At 37.9% G+C, this 21,290-nt stretch overlaps 1 long non-coding RNA gene across 4 annotated transcripts in view; it reads left to right on the forward strand.

Annotated features, from left to right (window-relative positions):
* Nucleotides 1–2,164: 2,164 nt before the first annotated feature.
* LOC116667148 overlaps nucleotides 2,165–21,290 on the forward strand; it is a 492,225-nt gene continuing 473,099 nt past the window's right edge. For 3 of the 4 annotated variants that reach the window (XR_004323925.1, XR_004323928.1, XR_004323926.1), the window contains exons 1-2: nucleotides 2,165–2,462; nucleotides 3,002–3,216. This is a non-coding gene — a long non-coding RNA (uncharacterized LOC116667148). The remainder of the gene's footprint in view (nucleotides 2,463–3,001; nucleotides 3,217–21,290) is intronic. The other variant, XR_004323927.1, reaches the window with a different exon arrangement.

Raw genomic sequence — 21,290 nt, forward strand, 5'->3', positions numbered from 1 at the left:
TGATAAGAAATAGCTAATGATCCTTGAGTTTTTACATAATTGATATTGGAAAAGCCTGACACATGGGAGATAACTATCAAAAAACTTTATTGTCTCCCACTCTTGCTTTGAAATCCTCTTTTGGGATAGTTCTTCAACTACCCCATGCCTTTCCTGACTATGACTTCTTAAGACAAAATTCTGAGTTATAATTACCACCTCCAATTTTACTACATGAATACATAGTTTGAAGTTGTTTTAACTTTGAGGTGCCTCCTCTCCAGCTCAGGTCTGACAGAAAAGGGGAGCATCCTCAGTCAGGGAATGGGGAGTGGTCAGCTTCTCTTCTCTTACCTCAAGTGAGATTTTACCTACTTGGGATTTTATTTGTATGGATTTCTGGTGTTGTGGGAGAATAGGTTCTTGCCTTGTGCAAGAAAGAATTCAAGAGCAAGGCATGGTAAAGTGAAAGCAAGTTTATTTAGAGAGAAACACACTCCATAGACAGTGCAGTCTGTCTCAGAAGGGAAAACGGCTTAGGAGATACACACTCTACGGGAAAAATGTGGGCCATCTCAGAAGGGTGAGAGGAAGAGAAGCCAAGAGGTGTGAGGTGTTTAGTTTAAAGTAAAAGTAGATACTCACTCCATAGAGCGCAGGATGTCTCAGAAGGCAAGAGAGAGCGACAGAGCCAGAACAACCAAGAGGTGCGTGGTTGTTGGGTTTTATGGGCTTGGTAATTTCATATGCTAATGAGCAGGATGATTATTCCAACTACTTTGGGGAAGGGGTGAGGGTTTCCAGGAAACGCCCCCTGCCCATTTTTTGACCTTTTATGGTCAGCCGGGGAACTGTCATTGCACCTGTGGGTGCAACATGAGGCTCAAGGTCTACTGGAAGTCGCAACTTCTGCCATCTTGGTTCTAACCACTTTCTTCTGTCCTCCTCAGTGGCTGTGTCATTCCTTCAGTGGTTGTGCCGTGGCCCCTTCCCTCCTATTTCAGTGGGATGCCCTTGGACTGAGTTTCCTTTGGTCATGCCTAACAGAACAAATGGCAACTGAGTTGTTTTAGTTGTTCAGGTAAAAAGCTTTAGAGTCATCCTTGACACCTATCTTTCTTCCATGAGCTATGTCCAATTCTTCGGCAAATCCTTCAAAATTCTCCCCCACCCAGCTATTTCTCTCGCAAATGCCACTTCAGGCTGCGACCCCCACACCCTCTGTTTAAACTTTAGCACTAGTTTTCTACCTTTTCTCCCAGCAGATTCCACCTTCCACCTCTAAGTCTACTTTCCACACAGTACCCTGAGGGATCCTTTGAATATGCCAGATTGTATCATTTCATTCTTCTATCCTGAAACCCAGAAGAATTTCCATCCCTCTTCATCATGGGTGTTTAGGCCAGCTGATTTGAGAAGAGAAGGTAGAAATTGTGCCCTGTGACCCTGAATGTGTGTTTTTGCAGATAATAAATATCAGCAGAAAAAGGATTAGGAGGCTGTCATTTCACCAGTCATCCCCTAGATGACACTGTGGGACCAAGCAAATTTCTGCCCGGGTCCTGATTTCCAAGGGTCTCAGAGAGCACACTCACTTCTTGAGGAATCCTTTGCTTCAGGCAGCCTGGACTAAAACGGACAAAATTTCCTGGTCCTTTTTCTCTTTCTTTTTCTTCTCAACCCCAGTTTTTAAAGGGAACAGACTGTAGCTTAAAAGAAATAATTGGAAAGATTCTGAAGGGGCTGAATTCTCTCAGAGAAACAGGTTGCTGCTGTTTGATAATGTAGAATAATGGGGATCCGCGCCCAGGAGGTTGGAGGGTCAGGGCGGGTGCGGCGCGGAGAGCACTCGAGCCCCCAGGAACTCGGACTGCTCTGAGGGGCTTGTTATCGATCCAAGAGATGCCAGACTAGAAGCGTTGGCATTTGGGAAGAAAAGTTCAAAAAGTTTCATCCCAATTCGTCACTTTTACAAAACGTCTTCTTTTCTCTGAGGCCAAGCTTCTGCGAATGCAGAAACTAGGGTTTTGTCAACAGGCGGCCTGAGAGGAGCAGGTGTAGGGCGGGGGCGGCGCGGGTTTAGGGAAGCCGCTCCTCGCACCTGGGGCCGACGGGGAACTGAGCCTGCGCACATGGGGTGGGGGCGGGGGCGAGAGAGCGGACGGTCCACTCAGGCCTGCGGGGAAGGAGGAGAGCGGAGGGCAGTGCCCGCGGCCTGTCCCAGGCCAGACGCGGCCCGTCCCAGGCCAGACGCGGCCCTGAGCTGTGTCTGAGGAGGAGCCGGCCGCCCAGGGGCCAGCGGGCCGGGCACTGTACGACGCGGCGCCCCCGCGGCCCGGGACAGTCGCGCGCTGAGGGCGGACCTGGCGTGCGGTGCAGGGGGCGCGTCCAGCCTGGAGGCCGCCTCGTCCCCTCGCCTCACGAGGCCCGTGTCGGGCAGCCGCCCAGTCTTCCCCGGTCTGCGCGTCGTCCAGCCGGCTACTGTGAGTTTTTTTTCAGGTGGGCAGGGGGACCGCTGGGACTCCTCCGTGTTTAGGACGGGAGACACCAGAGTCGCTGGTTGTGTCCCGGGTTGGAAACAGTCACCACAGGCCCCTGTTGCAGCTCTTTCGCTTTGTCAGTGTATTTTCGCGGAGGCTGGAGGGCTCCCTGAGTTTCCTCTGGGTCGTGCGGAGTACAGAGAAAAATGAAATTGTGCTAAATTTTAAGAATTTCAAGACTGTGGTGGCAGAGCATTGAAACAGACTGGTCCTCCTAAGTGTGACTGATGGGCCCGGTGTGTGACTGGTCAGGTGTCGCCCATTAAGCCCACGACGCCAGCCCTGCCTCCAGGCACCCCCTTTCCAGTGTTCAACCGGGGGGTATCCGTTTTAGCCCCGTCTTCCCTACTTTCTTGACCTTTAGGGGACATTGTTGTCTATCTCGGACCTACAGGGGAGGGACTCTCAACAAAGGGTGAAAAAAGCCGCTGCCTTTTTAGAAACCATATTCGTAACCCGTCTTTTCATTCATGTTAATTTAGTGGCTGCCTTGATATCTTTCAAAGGAGCTTCCGCAAAACCGAGTGTTTCTGAAGCCCATGAACAGACACTTTCTGTGTTGTTCCGAACATGCTTGTAAAGAGGACAATCCTCGGTGTGGAAGAGCTCAAGAGAGGCCACAGCTGAACTCAGACATCAGGAGAGAGGGGCTTTGAATCTGCCTGAAAGCCATCCTGTTTTTGATGACAATGTGCAGGTATTTGGCTCTTTTTAATGCAGGGAAAAGATGTTAAGTTTCAAAAATTTTTTTTTCATTTAAAATCTTCCAAATTATTTTCCGTCTCCTTTTTGAATGAAATTTATTTAACGTTTTGCCGTAAATAAAATTAGTTGAGTTACTATTCTCTGATTAAAAATGAATAAGCATAAGTGCTGTAGTCAATTTTTAGTAATCACACCACTCTCACACACAAGATTTCATTTAACTCGCACAGAATCCCTGTGAGGAGACCCTCACATTGCCATTTTCCAGAAGAAAAACAGTCTGAAGAATATGAAGTGACTGACCCAAGGTCACACAGCTAAGAATAAGTGGGGAATATGAGGTTGGATTCTCAGGTCAATGCAGATCTTTTATTTCCAAATCCATACCTACTCCATTGTATCACAGTGCCTTTTCAACAGATAGTCTGTTGGTATACGGATACAAAAATTCACGGGTTAATCCTTTGTTAGAGTCTCTACTTTTTGTAGCCAGAGATAGTTTCACAGTAGATTAAAATAAAATTTGGTCAGCATTACCTTTCTCTTGAAAATACTCAGTTAGTAGTCAAAGAGTGGGATAATTTTGGCCTCATTTTTAGGATGGTTTCCCATGAAGAATTCTGTGTTGAACAATATCAAAATTATGCCCACTGTGCCTTCTCCCATCAGCCAACATCTATTGCATGTATAAAAATCCTTTCTGTGTTAATATAAATAGAATAGACTAGAATTTATCTTTTATAAATCTGCCTTTCCAATTGACCTTAAGTTTTCTTTTGGTTTTTGTAGTGGTAGCCCATCTGGGGCTGAGAACACACGTATTATTTATATTTTATCAGTTTAGAGTCTGTATTTTGGTTAATAAGTTTCATCTCACATGCTTGTCTTGATGATTAGCAATGACTTTCTATAGCATTGTTGTGAAATAATGTTCTCCCACAATGTAGCCCATCATCATAAATAACACTAAAATATACCTAAGTTGTCTACCATTCCTCATCTACTATAGATTATTTATACTGGGGTTGAGGGAATCATGTTTCAATGGGTTTATTACATCTGCCATTGCCAGAAAAGTCTGCTGGTAGTCTGCTGAACATCAGCTAAATCTTCTTTAGATCATAGTGACCTGTCTGGAGGCACTAAAAATTGTTGTCTGTCTTCCTGTTGTTTATCTGGCTGCTGCACTGCATCCCAAATCTAATGCAGATTTTCCTGGCATCCTAGCAGCTCCTTGGTAGACCTCTTGCTTCCTCCTGGCAAGCCAACTGACAAATGCCAGATGCTACCTCTTGGCTTCCTTTGATTTGCCCCTCAAATATGTGGCCAGGTCTTTCCTCATGTGGTCGTCTGATTCCAAGTTTTGTGTGCTCTTCAAAGACAGGGGTCTCAGGCACAGAAATTTTTCAGAGAGAAGTAAGTCTATGTAGAAATTTTGAGTCTCATCGACTATAGTAAAATACACAAATCAGATAATTAGAAACTTGAGAGCTGATTCAGATCGCAGCTAAAACATTAAAAGTCTCTTTATGCCAGATAAATATTTGCCAAATTTAAATCAGAAGATCATTGGAGTATGAGAATCTTAACAAGTCTCATAATTGGGCAAGCAATGGTTTCTTTAATTCAGCCTTGAATTTCAGTTTTTTAGGACACATTTAAGAGAGCCAGAGGAAGCCTGTCCTTCTAAGCACATTTAAGGGGAAGCTAATTTATGCCTGTGCATTTTTTACCCAAATTTATGGATTTGGATTTTAAGATATCGAACAGAAAGAGCAAGGTGGGAGCAAATAGCATGGGGAATAGGAGGCAGGTGACATTAAGGCGAGGGCCTCCTGGAGTCTGAAAAATACAGCTAGTTGTAGAGATCAAGTTCAACTTGAAATGGGGTTCTCAGGGGTCAGACTGCACAAGGCAGGGCTTTCGCCTCATATTGTTTGTATTAACAGATTAACTTTATTGTCCCTTTCCCCGGCAACATCTTTCTCTCAAGTTATTGATCTTTATTCAGTTACTTGTTTTTATAATTTTTTTTATTCTTAAAAGCTCCCCAAATTTGACCCTAGAGACAGATATTCATGAATGGGTGAACTGGTTCTAACACAGATTCTTTTGTGCCTCTTCACAAGATGGGATTGGAGACCTCAGTATTCATGAGTAATTCTACAGGTTTTAGTGATGGTTCTCCATTAGAATATTCTGAATGCCTCCCCTTTTCAGCTTTGCTAACTCTGAATTTTAGAGATAAGTTGAATAGGGACTCCACTTTTACAGGCTTGAAAGATGAGATCTGAATTGTCATTGCTTATGACATCTGGGGAGCATCTGAAAAAGCAGTCACTGGAACAAAAATAGTGAACAAAAGGTAGCAGTTTAACAGACTGATATGGGATGATATTTTAATGAAACAGAATTTAAGTTTAAGACCCCAAATTAAAAGTCACAAGGGTAAATTGAAAAATAAAAGATGATTTGCAATTGAGATGCTTCTCACTTGGTGACTTTATGTGTTTTCATTCAAGGTAAGGATCAAAGGGATACTTTACTTAATGGTAGATAATAGATAATAGTTCTTTGAATGTAGTTGGATAGGTCAGCTAGGTGAGAAAAAAGATTTTTTTTCTGTGAATATTTAAAAAGAAAATAGTGAAGAGCATATTCTGAAATCAAGTTAATTTGAATGTTTTATTTTTGAAAAGAAGGTCAAAGCTGTATTTAAATAATAGTTGGCTAGTTTCTTCCATCCAGTTTTTAAGCTTTCTGTTTATAGTCACTGTCAATTTGAAAGCTTAGTCTTCCAGTAGAAATAAAAGTAGCTGGGAAAACAGCGAAGCATGACTAAGTTTCTGCCTTCTGCTGTTAAAGGGATCTTCTATAGCTTCCTTCTGTTTCCTAGCTCAGAGGCAGTGTTAGAGAAGCAAAGCATTTGAGGTCAGAAATCATTTGTCAGGCTAATAGGAATGATTTTCTCAAGAGTTTCCCTAAATATGACAAAGCTAGGTGAGGGAGGGAATGTTTCCAAAACGAGAGAGAATTGCTCACATGGGAAAATTCCTCAGGTAAGCTGGTAGGTGGAGATGAAAAGGAATATATCACATTTCTTAGTGACTTAACATTGAGAAGTAGGAAGATGGTTGAAGTAATCTCTTGTTATTATCTCTTCAACTTCTATCATTTGATTAACGAGAACCTCAAGGAATTAATATTTAGAGTAATAATATGAAACATTATATTCCCCAAGTATTATCAATGAATGACTCTTTCCTTTCCGCCCCATTTCTTTAATCTTATGTCCTTTTCTTTCTGGCAAGGTTACTTCTGAGCTGTTTAGTGGGTATAAAGTCCAGAAACTCCTGATGGTAAAATGTTAAATGACTATCAATATTAAAATCATAAAGAAATTAACACAGGCATGAAGAAATCTCTCTTCTGGAAAGTAAAGTAAGAGCAACACTTGTTAAATGAACTTGAAAATAAAAACATTAAAATGTATGTCAGCACATTTGCATCAATTAATGTTCAGTTTTATAAGCTGTGTGATAAAGCAGTTTTTTTTTAAAGGAACTTTTCTGCATTTTAGTATTTTATGTGCTAGTATTTGTTCTTCTCTTTGTAAGCCTAAACATGCATTTATGAGAGATGTAGGAAATATCAAAAAAAGGTAAGTATAATAAGATGTGCTTAATTTATATTAATTGATAGGGATTAATTATATGCATTTATTGGATATCTATTAAGTCCTATGCTTTGGAGATAAGAATAAAATATAAGCTATAGACCCTATTCAAAGATGTTTACCACTTAGTTATGATTTTAAACTTAAGGGTCAATAATCAGAGAGGATCACTGAAAAGAGGTTTGCTGGCCCTGACTGCAAGTCTATGTGGAATTTAAAGAAGGGAAAAATCTTGAGTTGGAGTCATCTTGGGTAGCTCATTACTTTAGTATGAATGGTTTCTTTTTCGCTTCCAGAGAGTAGGGAGACCTTTCCTTTCCAGGGCTAAGTCTTCTCTTTATCTCTTGCCTAAGGCAGAGGAGTAATTATTCAGAATCCTGAAGAGTTTTGGGAAGAGAAGGCAAGGGAGGAGGTGGGTAAGGTAAGAAGATTGTGGTGGGCAATTTCTGTACATCTATAGGTGTTTTAAATTAATAAAGTCTGAATTAGAAGAACGGGAAGAAAATTTAAATATTGTTTCATTACCTTAAAGTAGATGTAAAATTGTAATCTATTAACTAAGCACTATAATCTATGAGAGGTCCCTACAGGCCTTACTTCAGTGTCAAGACTTGGTTTTCCACGGATGATACATTTGACCTCAGTTACTGCTTTAACACTAAAAATAATTTTATCCAAAATTTCTTCTTTTCTTAAAAAAAAAAAAACCGCTTAATAATACTCTTTTGTAGACAGTGGGACAATAAGCTTTGGCCCCAGTTCAAAACAGAAGGTCACAAATCTGAGATCTGAATTTACAATGATTGTATCTTGTATTTATATGGGTTTTTACAGGTGACTTGTTTGTCATTTAAAAAGTATTTTTTTAGCTCCTGGCATTTGCCAAACACTGTTTTTAGGCACTAGAGATACAACAGATAATAGAGATAGAGTGGTAAGTAAGACAGACTGTCTCTACTTTTGTGGAGCACATACTGTAGTTTGGGAGTGGAGAGTGAGAAAAGGGAAAATAAATGAAAAGCAAAAAAGTAGACAAGATAATTTATGAGCAGTGTTGTAAAAATAAAGAAATGGGGTGATGGGTCAAGATTGAGGTGTAGGGCCCAGGTAGATACTACATAGAAAGATTCAGATAGAACAGAGAAGGTTTCTCTGTGGAGATGGTTTTTAACCTGAGACCTGAATGAGGAGAATGGGTTGGCCATGAGGAGAACATTCCAGGCAGAGGCAGCTTCCAGAGTGAAAGCTGTGAAACTGAAGTGAACTTGGTTTGTTTGAGGAATGTGAAAAAAAGCCAGGGTGGTTGTAGTATAGTGACTGAATAGGGAGTGGTATGCATAAAATTGAAGAGGCAACAGAGGCTTGATCATGTAGGGCCTTGTAAATAATAGTGAGAAGTTTTTCATTGCTCAGTTCAATGTGCAAAGTCAAAATATTGGAAGGTGTGTATAGGAAAGCAAAGGGCCTTTATGTTTAAAAAAATACTGTTATGGCTGCATCCTGGAGAATGAATTGAGGATGGCAAGAATAGAAACAGGAAGACCAGTTGAGGATTCTGCAGGGGAAGGTCCTGGCTATTCTCATTCTTGGTGGAAGAGACTGGGATACAGAGATGCTCAGTGACTTGCCCAGGCTCATACAATCAGGAAGCAACCAAGTGAGCCTTTCTCAACTTAGTTCTCTTTCCCTCATATCCCGGATATGAAGAACTAGGAGTCTTTGAGCCTAGTTAGGAAGAACAGAAGATTTGGTGGTAGAAAGTTTCATTCAGGTTCTGGCTCTGTCACCTACAAGATGAGAGAACCTCGGGGAAGCCACTTGGTACTCAGCTTCTGTCAATTTGTGATTCTTTTTTCAGAGTTCTTATTAGATATGAGATATAATTCTTATGAGAAATAAGATTTAGAATGAAAAATACCTGTGTTTCTCAATGCAAATGAAAGAGCTATAAATTTTTAAAAGGCCTCATAAAAGTAGAAAAGTTGAAAGGGATTAAAAGTGAAGACAGCCAGGAGCTTGTCTGCCTTCCTGCATTTTAAAAATTGTACAAGTTCAAGTTAAATTGATCAGGAATATACTGATTCTGTTGTCAGTGGCTTGAGGCCAATAAAGGGGTCAGTTGTTTAGAACCCAAACCCCTTCTCTGCTGACTCTGGGAAACTTACGTCTTTGAGAAGACAAGCTATTCACCTGGAACGATATACAGACCAAAATGGAGCTGAGAAGGAGTAATATAGCTTAGTAGATGAGTGACTTATGAAGGGAAGATAATATAATAATTTTTCTTGGCGTTTCTTACTGTGTCATTTATTCTACAGAGGGATGACAACATGTTTTATGGTCTATAGAGATTGTTTTCACCTCAAGTGAATATCCGAACTCATAAGGACTCTTACTTGAGATCACAAGAGCTAGACAGTTCTGTAGTGGGTGGGCATTTGTGTAAAGAAAAAAATCACACAATCTATTTGGCATCATGTCGGCCAGAACCCTCTGGGTTTGGACTGAATGTTTCACTTTGCATCCAAGTTACATTTGTGCCCTGTTGGCACAGCCTAATGCTGATGAGTTAGATTGGGAGAAGGAAGATTGTTGTCTCACTACTTGGCTCTGGGCCATTTTGGTGCTTAAAGAAATATTGACCCCGGAACTTCCGAATAACAGCTAAGAGTGGACATGAGGAGCAGGTCAAAATTTCTTTGACAATTTAAATAGATTTTCCTGAAAATATATAAACAGTTCAAAGTCCAACACATTTTAAAAATTACTGAATTTTGATTTGGAGGCAGAAAGACTGTGACTAGGAATAATTGCACTAATTGCTTTGCTTACATGGAAGCAAATCAGTTTCTTACCTGTCAGCTGTTCAACATTATCTAAATTATTTCTTCTCTTTGAACCTAAGTCTCCTAATCTAAACAATATGAGGAAACTACGTCTTCTCTGGGTTACTGTGGTGGATAAATGCAGTAATATATCTGTAAGAACTGTGTGCCTGACACATAGTAAGCATTGAACCTATGTGAATTTCTGACTAGACCAGGAGCAATGTGTTAACTGTGAGGTCTTTGGCAGAGCAGACCTGGGTCTTTTGTTTGAATATGTAAACTACCAATAATACTGACCTTTGCTTTTGTTCTATGTGGACTTTTAAATTGACAAATATTAAGTTGCTGAGCTGGGGTATAAATTAGGAGCAAAAGAGGAATACTTTCCTCAGTGGGTAGTTATCTTTTTTTTTTAAATTTAAAAATATTGCTAAAAATACTATCATCTGAGCTTTCAGCAAGCCAGTTTTTTTGCAATAGTAACATCAAATATCACTAATCACAGATCACCATAACAAATACAGTAAAGAAAATGTTTGAAATATTGAGAGAATTACCAAAATATTTCACAGAAACACAAAGTGAGCAAATACTGTTGAGAAAATGGTGGTGATAGACTTGCTTGACATACGGTTGTCAGAAACATTCAATTTGTAAAAAATGCAATATCTGCAAATCTTTTTTTTTTTAAAGTTTTTTAAAAAAAAACCTTTTTTATTGAGTTATAATCATTTTACAATGTTGTGTCAAATTCCAGTGTAGAGCATGATTTTTCAGTTATACATGAACATACATATATTCATTGTCACATTTTTTATCACTGTGAGCTACCACCAGATCTTGTATACATTTCCCTGTGCTATACAGTATAATCTTGTTTATCTATTCTGCATATGCCTGTCAGTATCTACAAATTTTGAACTCCCAGTCTGGCCCTTCCTTCCTCCTCCCCCTTGGCGACTACAAGTTTGTATTCTACAGTCTGTGAGTCTGTTTCTGTTTTGTATTTATGTTTTTTTTTGTTTTTTTTGTTTTTGGATTCCACATATGAGTGATCTCATATGGTATTTTTCTTTCTCTTTCTGGCTTACTTCACTTAGAATGACATTCTCCAGGGACATCCGTGTTGCTGCAAATGGCATTATGTTATAGTTTTTTATGGCTGAATAGTAGGTAGTTATCTGAGTAGATTTTTAGGAGTTGGAGGAAGCATGAAACAGTGGAAAGAGCTTGGACTTTCATGCCAGACAGTACTTGTCTTGAATCTTAGCTGTGCTACTTTACTAGCCCTGTGTCCGTAGTGGGGTGGAAGAAGTTGTCAATTGGACTTTATACCTACCTCTTTAAGCCAGTTTTTATCTCTGAAACATTGTTTGACTCTCCTGGTATAGCGATGAAAAATGGTCTTTGATAATTTTATCTTTTATTTTAATCCTAGGCCCCTAGATCTTAATAGAACACTACCCCTCCTCCAAAGCTTACCAGTCTTGGATCATGTTGTATCATGACTAAAGGATACTAATTAACTATTCCAACTAATTTCAGCTAAGGTGAGGATGGTTGACAGTGATTAAATATGTGACTCCTTTCAAGAAATGCTTGTACAAGTTACACAATTTTAAAATAAAATGAGTTAATATTTAAGGAATTCTTAGCCCTATAACAAGACAAATTGGGTAAATGTTTATATATAGGAAGCTTAAGTTTGTGATTTTCAAATTATATCACATATGATTTGGAAAAAAGGGATTATTTTAAATCTGAGTTTAAGTTTGTTTCAGCATAAAGCCATTTGGTGATGCTGAAACTATTTTAGTCTGTTATTGTAACAAACTCCACCCACTGTCAGTCGCAGCAAAGTTTCACACATTAAAAGAATGATAATCTTTCTATAGACATTTGTTAAGCACATATTGTCTTTTCATATTGGAAATAGTGGATACAGGAATATATCCCTCCCCCAACCTCCAGCATTGAGTTAATCCTTGAAGGATTTTGAACACACGGTTGTAATATATGAAGTACACTCTCCTAAGAAGGCATGTAACCTGGGACCTCCTGGCCTCTGGCTGGTAAGGATGGGCTTCTTAGAGACCGTTGAAACTGGGGCTGAGAGAAGGAGTGTGGGGTTCACCATTTGGAGGACAGTGGGAGTAGAGGGAGCAAGTGTCCTTGGATTTTACTTTGAACTCTGTACTGCTTACCAACTGAACTCACACTGGGTTATAATTGTGGTTCAGTTAATGGTATTTCCTCCTCCTCATGGACCTGCCAGCAAGCCTGAAGTGATAGTGAAGGTTGTTTAAAATATTTAGATACTTCACTGCCCTCTTACTGGATAATTCTCCGGTACAAAACAGAATTGACCTTTTGGAATACTTTTTTTTTTCCTCTTTGTTTCCACAATACTACTCTCTATTCCCCTTCCTTTCTTATTGGCTTTCTTTCTGATTAACTTTCATTTGACTTCTAAATTTTGAAGTCTGCCAGGTCTTGATCCCAGGCAACCTCATTTCTCTACTTGTACCCTTTCCCTGAGTCATTTCATGAACCCCCCGGGTTACCATGGCTTTAACGACCATCCATAAGCTTATGACTCCCAAATATATCTTTCCCTGGACCCTAGATTTGTGTATTAAAATGCCCACTGACATCTCTATCTTGATAAAGGCATATAAAACTTACAATAGCCAGAGTAGAATTCATGATTCTAGCCTAAACAATTCTGTACTCACCTCTGTTCCTCACTCCTGCTCCCTCCTATATAATCTATTAAGTTTTGGTGATGAACCTTGTAAAGGATTAACTTGCATCCTTATCTACCACTCTAGTACAATTCATCATCCTTTCTCTCCTGTTCTCTTGAAAAGGCCTCCAGACTGATCTTCTTTCTACTTTCGCCTCTTTATAGTTTATTCACCATAAATCAGTCAAAGTTATGTTTTTTAAAAGACTATTTTTTGGGAGTAGTTTTAGGCTTATGGCAAAATTGAGAGGAAAGTACAGAGATTTCCCATATACCCTGTACCCCTTCACGTGTATAGCCTCTCCTTTGGTCACCATCTCCCAAGAGAGTAGTGTATTTGTTACAATTGATGGATCTACCTTAACACATCATTATCACACAGTCTATTGTCATTCTTAAGTTGTATATTCTATAGGTTTAGACAAATGTTTAATGACATGTAGCCACCATAAACATGTCATATACAGTATGTTCACTGCCACCCAAATTCTTTGTGCTCTACTTATTCATCCTTTTCCTCCTCCTAAAACCCTAGCACCCATCAATCTTTAATTATCTTTGTAGTTTTGCCCTTTCCAGAATATTATATAGTTGGAACCATACAGTATATAGCCTTTTCATATTGGCTTCTTTCACTTCTTTTCACTCATACACTTATGTTTTGCCATGTCTTTTCATGCCCAGAGTTGTCTTTTAAAGTCATAAATCCGATTATGTCCTTCTTCTCACTTAAATACCTCTATTATTTTTTCAATACCCTTAGCACAAAAATCCAGCTTCTTTACCCTGGACTATGTCCCCATCTGTTCTCTTCGATTAACCTCTTACCTTCCTTCATCCTACTTACTGTGCTCCATGGTCATCTTCATGTTCTCACAAATGTCAAAATTGTTGCCACCTTCATACCTACACTTGCCATCTTGTCTGCTTGGGATGTTTATGTCCCTGTTTATTATACTAAGAGAAGTGTATTGACTTCTCGTTTCAGGTCTCACTTTAAGTTATTTCAGAGAGATCTTTTCTGGTCATACCACTTACAGGAGTCTACAGCACACTATCACAATCTGAAATTATTGTAAATGTTATTTTTTTTTTCCTCACATCTACTCTGTCACCTCTTAGGATATGAAAGTAAGCCTCTTGGGGATGATTTGGTTGACAGAAAAGACATGTAAAGATACTGGTTCATAATCCCTTACTCTTTGGGGGTCAGAAATATTTTAGAATTTAATTTTTCTCAAAAAATCATTCTAATTTTATAGAGGTGTTATGATACCTATACAATATATTATGTAGCGTCACCATCTGGGTCTAAAGCAATATCCCATAATCAAACGTGTTAGTATGTCTTTAGAGTAATTTAAGAATATTCATACTAAGTGGAATGAATGAAGTTCTTATGTTGGTTAGGTTACATTTTGCTGTCAAGTGCAATTTGGAAAAAAAGTTTTGTTTTTCAGAACTTCTCATATTTTGGAGTTGTGGATAAGGGATTGTGGGACTTTATGAAGTTTCATTAATGTTGGGTGTCAGAAGCTCCTTCCATCCTCATGAGATCTTTTTCTCCCTCTGATCCCTCCTGACTGTTCGGGAGATTGTTCTGGAGATGCCTACCTTCTCCTAGGTTCGATAATCAGTATTATATCATGTAACTGCATTACTGAAGGTTTTCTACCAGGCTGAGTGAATTAAGTCTCTTTCTCAGACACAGCTTTCCTGAGCAGCACTGCACTTCTTGCCTGAACTCTACTCATAAGTGGCAATCCTAAAACAAAGTGATTGAATTGGAGAAGAGTAAGGACCATGAATTGCAGGATGTTTTTAGACTTGGTTGCATTGTTTCTTTTACAGACTTTGCTCTTGCTAAGTTTCATCTTAAGGCCTGATTTGAGTCTCACTTAATAAAAGATTATGAGAAAAATAATTGCTCAGTAGTAGAGAATAGAAAACTGAGAGTAATCTTATTTCATTGACTTTATCCATATAATTATTTAATAGACCATTTAGAATTTATAATAAATCAAAAATCTGGTTATTATTTTCCTGCACTGCTTTTAAAAACAGATTTAAATAGTGCTTAAAATTGTAGCCAAATTTCAGAAGGTAAACTTTTACATTGTGTTTAATTTTATAGAACAATGGTAATAGTGAAAAATGACAGGATGATCTTTGATTCATCACCAAATGTGTTGGATTGCTTAATAAAATAATCTATTATACTATTCACATGGTAAATATTTCTGCATTAAACCCGTTTAGTTTTTACATGTCACAGTGTAGATCCTGAAATGACTGAGTGGGAATAAAGTTACTGAACTTTGGATCCACTTTTGCTTCTCTGCATTTAAATAATAGGACCATTTAATTTCTGTACCACTGCTCTCCACTAAATGACAAGTGCTTTATTTACTGTTTTTTACAATGAAAATAATTTATTTCTGGATGTTGACATTTAGTCCTATGCAGCTTCTTTCCTACATTTTCTTCTATGAAATTTATGGTATCAGGTCTTATGTTCAAGTCTTTGATTCATTTTGAGTTTGTTTTTGTGAGTGGTGTAAGATAGGGGTCCAATTTTGTTTTTCTCTGTGTTTTCCTTTAGTTTTTACAACACTGTTGAAGAGAGTATCTTTTCCCTGTTAGGTGTTCCTAGTTCCCTTGTTGAATATTAGTTGACCATATATACAGTGGTTTCAATCTGAGTTCCCTATTCTGTTTTAGTGCTCTGTGTTTCTATTTTTGTGCCAGTCTCATACTCTTTTAATTTCTATAGGTTTGTGGTTATGGTTTGAAATCAGGAAATGTGACGCCTAGGGCTTTGTTCTTTCTCTGGATTGCTTTGGCTATTCAGGGTTTTCTGCAGTTCAATACAATTTTGGGATTGCTTTTCTTTTCCTATTTCTAGTTTTGTGAATGCCATTGGACATTTAACAGGGATTGCATTGAATCTATAGATGACTTTGAGTTATATGCACATTTTAACAATATTAATTCTTCTGATCCATGGATATGGGCTGTCTTTCCATGTGTTTGTGTCTAGTTTGATTCCTTTCAGCAGTATTGTGAGTTTTGTTGTACAGATTTTTCACTTGCTTGGCTAAACTTATTCCTCAATATTTTATTGTTTTTGATGTTATAGTGAATGGGATCATTTTTTAAAATTTCTTTTGAAGATGTTTCATTATTAGTGTAGAGAAATGCAATTGATTTCTGTATGCTTGTTTACTATAATTGTTCTATAATTGTTTTATAACTATTCTTCTGCAAATATTCCTCTCTTCATACAAGTAATATCAGATACTTGTCTAGATCAGGATGATGAGTGTAATGATCTATTAAGAACCAAGTCATCCTTTTGAAGCACAACACCTCATTTAAAGTCTTCTCTTTCGCAGAGTAGATTTCAAATTTGATACCTTGCAGAACAGACATTTATTGGAATTACATTAGTGAAACATGCCATTCACAGGTGCAGTTAAGCTTGAATTCTGTAGAATTCCACAGGAGAGAGAGTGCCCTACCCTATTGCATCTCTCCACTTATTCCACCATTGACTTTTCCATGTCCCCCCATAATAAACCTTTATCATATTAAGTATTAGGATAAATGGTTCACAATTACTCCAAACTACTTAGAACACTTATTTAATCCATCTGTTTTTTATTTCTGTGTTATAGAATGTATCCATGCAGAGCGATCATCCACCCTTGCAAGAGCTCTGTAAATTTGGTATAGGTACAGATGTGAATAAAGCTAGTTTCCTCTCTTGGCCCCTCTGTTTTCACTGTTTTATATTGCTAAAGAAATTAACAAGGTAATACATTAGAAATGATTGGACAACAGTCAAATATTTTAATAAAATATTTATTGATGGACTTTGTACATGAAGATATTGTAGAGTGATTGGATAAAGTAAAATTTTTCCTTCAATGGCAAAACCCTTTACTGGCTATTAATGTACTTGGGTGGATGCAGAAATAATTCTCTGTGTCTCTGTAATAGTGGTTGTCAGAAACTGGCTATTAATTTGAGAGGAATTTATTAAAATGCAGACTACCAAGACAGAGATGTAGGACATGAAGGGTAGGATCCAAATAGTCGCAGTATTTGAAAAAAATAACAACAGGTGATTTTCAGAATTCTACTAGAGAAATGCATTGTCTATTTTTATTACTTAATAGTGGAGTTATCTTATATTTGTTAATGTTTCTTTTTTTTTCTCCTTATTTTCTGTCTTCAGCAACTTTCTGTGCTTTTGTTAAATCTGATCATCTGATCCTTGGTTTTGTTATTCATACTTTTTTTTGTTAAGTTTGACATACTACCTGTCACCCAGCTTAGATTCTGATTGTTTTTGTGCTTACCTAAGTTATGTGCCAAAGAGAAAATCTACTTACCTATAATAAAATGAGCTAAATCTCCTTAAAGCCAAGATACGAAATTAAAAAAAAATTTTTTTTAAGTTTTAATCTATTTCTTGGTGCCAGGGGGAGGGGCAGTCTGTCAATTATGTATTAAGTTAGACTTTCATATCCACAGTGCACATGCAACATCAAAGTTCTGAGCTAAAATAATTTCTTATTAACATTTAAGTAAGATTTTTATCTAATCCAGTCACAGTGAGAGGCAGAAACCAAAGGGGTTTAATAAGCACCTTGTCATTGAAGGTCAGGTTCCTAACAGAGCCCTTAATTAGCATGTGGAACATCTTAGGGCTGAAAAATCTTTTGCCAAGTGATTTCTTTTTTGGCCAGTTCACCCATATGGGTGATAGTGTCAAAAAACTTACGGCTGAAACTTATTTTACATGTTCTTTCCGTAATAGGGATATATTTTCTGTGCTCATGGATTCTCTGCTGACTGAATTGTTTCCTGGGGGAATGGATAGAAGAGTACTAAACATTTTCTGTAAGGTGAAGGAAATGTCAGATTCCATCAGGAATTTGGATAGCAACATCATTTATAGGCATTTCATTTGGTTTTGGCTATTCAACTGCAACGAACATATTGGGGACTATAAATAATGTGGTTAAATTTTAGGGTTATCTTGTGTTTTATTTTATATATAACTCATTATGATATTATGGCGTAAGTCTCTTATTTAAGGGTTGTTCTTGATTGTTCCGGGTTGGCTTTTATGCTTTCAGTGCTATTGGTAGGGTCCTGAAATCTGTCTAACCTTGGCACTTCTCAAGCCTCATCCCTAAAGCCTATAATCCAGTCTTGTCTTTATTAAAACCCTCTCTGTTGAAAACAGAGTTTAATGAAGAATTGTCATGCTGGGACTGGGATAGAAGTGGGAAATAGTCTATTATTTCACCTTGTAGTACAGAATTTATCACATTGTTTAATGAGTAATCATAGATATGTAGGGATAGAAGGTCCTGTGTGGGTTTGCTAATAACTGCCTATTTAATATTAGATGCCATTTGACCTCACTGGCATTCTTTTATTAAAAGTACATAAAATAAATGAATTAGATTAAATGTTCACTGGGTTCTTTCATACCAAATATTCAAAGGATCTTAGTGTTTCTAATGAAAAAAAAAGTTTTTGTCTTACTGATAAATCTAATTTTTTTAGTTTGAACCTGGGAGCAATTTTGCTGTTATAATTTGATTAATTCAATTCAAAATAGCAAGCTTTAATGAAGAACCCACTCTAGGTAGAGAACAATAAATAAATATCCTTATAGGTCACATCAGTATTCTATCAATGTTCTGTCTTCTTGGGAAGATGGGGAGCTGTTCTAAGGTAAGCAGCAAGGCTTGCTCTTGCAGAATTAAACAGGAAAGGAAATGAGCTGAACTGACCTCTGAGGAGACCAGTACCAGGCCTGGGGAATGGGCAGGAGTGGTGAGGATGCAGAGCAGAGCAACCTCCTCCTTCTGAGGCAGGACATTTCTGGGCAATATTAGAGCCCAGTACTGAGAGCAAGTAGACAAGTTAGTATACCTGCTATACCAGCTATTTCCATACCTGCTGTTAGGAACCTGGTTATATTTAAAGGACACATATAGATAAAAACTTCTATATAAATCTGTACTCTGCCAGTCCCAAATCAACTCCAAGCTCAAAACTGTATCTTGGAGGCTGTACAATAACATCTCTAAGTAATCACATTGATGAACCAGCATTTCTTTAGGACTTTTAGTTCTTTATTTAAACTGGACATACCATTTTTTCAGCTGGATTTCCAGTGCTTGAATAGGAAATTAAATGCTGCAGACACAAACCTGAGGGAGAGAGAGACCCTGGCTAAATTGGAGGAGTGATCTTAATCTGAAGCTCTGCTGTGTAGAAGAATAAGACATACAGGGGTGTTCTGAGAAGGAGAATGGCAAACTTGACAGTTGAGGAAAGAAGATGTTTCTTTTCTGTGAAGATTGACTAGAGTGAGGATGACTGTGGAGGAAGGGGGATTTAGCATGGTTATTTGGTTAATTTTTTCATTCTTAATCCTTGGTATTTGAAGGGATTAAGTCTGTTAAGTCATTTGGGAATTAATTTATGCAATTGCTTCTAGTTTAATAAAGAGATTAACATAATTTGTAGCATACTCCTGTCCATTTCTGTAACACAGCTATTAATGATTTTTAATTTTGCTCACTTCAAACTATCTTAAAGAAATGCAGTGATTCTTAAAGAAATGAGTCATCAGGCATTTTTGATTTTCCTTATTATTCTCAGGTCCATTTTAAATAGACCATTAACTTGAAGTGCATTCTTTTTTAAAATGGTGTTCTTTTTAACTGAGATTGGGTATGTCCATACTTTTATGCCTTTCTGAGTTATCATAGAAGAAACCAAAGACTTTGTTTCTGCTTTTGATTTATCAACATTGGGCACTGCCTTGCTCAGTTAGATGTCACCTCTGAATCCAGACCAGTTCTTAGTCTTTCCCCAAGAACATTTTTGACTGATAGAGTTCAAGAACCACCTATTGTTTGTTTCTGGTGCCTAAAGCAGTTATTTATCAGGAGATGAAAAAATGGATTTTATTGGAGAGCAATAACTGAAATACATTTGAAATGTTGTTAGCAGAAGCCTCAAATTAAGTTTATCACAGGCTTCAAAATGGCATGTGCCAGGAAATTCATTCTTGCTTTCAAGATAGGAAGAGGGATGACGTTATAAATGGAGGTACCTTATTCTTTTCATAAGGAAGACACTGGGAACCATTCTGGCTTGAAATGATGCCTCTTATATAAGTGAATCTCAGTTTAATTTGGAAGGTACCTATTCTCACCACTCTAGCGCAATGGCCACACCATCGAAATTAAACTTAAAGAGCCAGGCAAACTGGCAGCTGAGGTTTCCATCTCAGATATTCCATTTCAGCTTCTTTTTTCAAAATAACAGTGGTTGATCTGTTTCCTGGGTGGTTGAACTAGATGGTTTTTTTAAGTTTCCAACCAGAGGAAACAATCTAAACTTGCAACAAAATTAGTACAATTAATTATTTCCAGACCTATACACTCCCTCCTTCCTTCGAGAACTCAAAAGAGGGCTGAGAAGTTCAATAAACTGAATTTTTAAATTTTGTTCTCATTTTTCCCCTCAGTATACCTTTGGATTACCTGTGAAAAAAGAGGAAATTAATAATGCAAACAAGATTATAATGAAAATTATATACCAATTTGGGATAAAGCATTTTTAAATAAAATAACTTTTATCTCATACTTATGGAGCATGAACTACATAGCAGGGTATTGTGTAAACACAAATGATGTTTACAGTCAAGAAGGCCTGACATCCACCCATGGACTTTTTTCTAATTCCCTGTGGTGTACTGAGTGGTAGCAGGGTGGTGGTTAATCTCTTAAACTCAAGGGTCCGAAAGTCTGCCTTTGAGTCCCATCTCTTTCATTTGCTACCAGTGTGACTTTGGACAAGTCATTTAATCTCTTTAAATTTCTGTAAAATGGAGATGTAATCAAGCCTAGATCCCAGGGCTGTTATGAGGATTGTGAAACAATGCATAGAAAGTGCTTATCTCAGTTCCTGGTACATAGCTAGTGCTTTATAAATGGTAGTGATTATTATTATTACATTTCTTTTTTGATAGATGGGTACACACTGCCTACAGCAGCCTTTCTGAATAGGAAATTGAAATTTACATGGCAAAATGTCACTAATTCACATTAATGGGAAATATGACCTTATGTGGAAATAGGATTATTCCAGATACAATTAGTGAAGTTAATCTGAGAGTATCCCTAATCCAGTATAGCTGATGTCTTTATGAAAAGGAGACAATTGGACATAGAGACGGAGAGTAATTTATTATGCAGCAACAGAAAACTAATGAAGGTTTTTTGTATCTTCATCTTTATCACTTCATCTCTTTCACAAGAAAGTTGAGATCATTTAATTAACAGTAGTAAAAATTAATGAGCACCTGTTTTGTGCTAGGAGTTCTGTACTAAAGAATTCCCGCTAAATATTTATATAAACTTTTCAATAATATGAGATAGATGTTAGCATCTGCTCCATTTTATCTATGTAAATACTGAGATTCTAAGGGTTAAAGTTGCTTGTGTAAGGTTCCGCAGTTGGCCTAGTGTATATTTAGATACAAATCTAAAACAGTTCAACCCCAAAGCGTTGTGCTTTAAAAGTGCTCTTGTCCACATGCCCAAACTGGTACGTGAAGTCTGTGCAATGTTCTGAGTGTCTGTGGGGCATGGGGAGGCGGAACATAACTCTTTTTCCATGGCCATCCCTTCCATACTTGATTTGGGTGGCTCTGTGGTAGAGAAGATGCTACTGGGGCTCCCAGCCAGCAATTAGTACAGATAGGGCCATGATTCTGC

The sequence above is a fragment of the Camelus ferus genome, chromosome 11 (assembly GCF_009834535.1).
Source record: "Camelus ferus isolate YT-003-E chromosome 11, BCGSAC_Cfer_1.0, whole genome shotgun sequence".
Lineage (NCBI taxonomy): Eukaryota > Metazoa > Chordata > Mammalia > Artiodactyla > Camelidae > Camelus > Camelus ferus.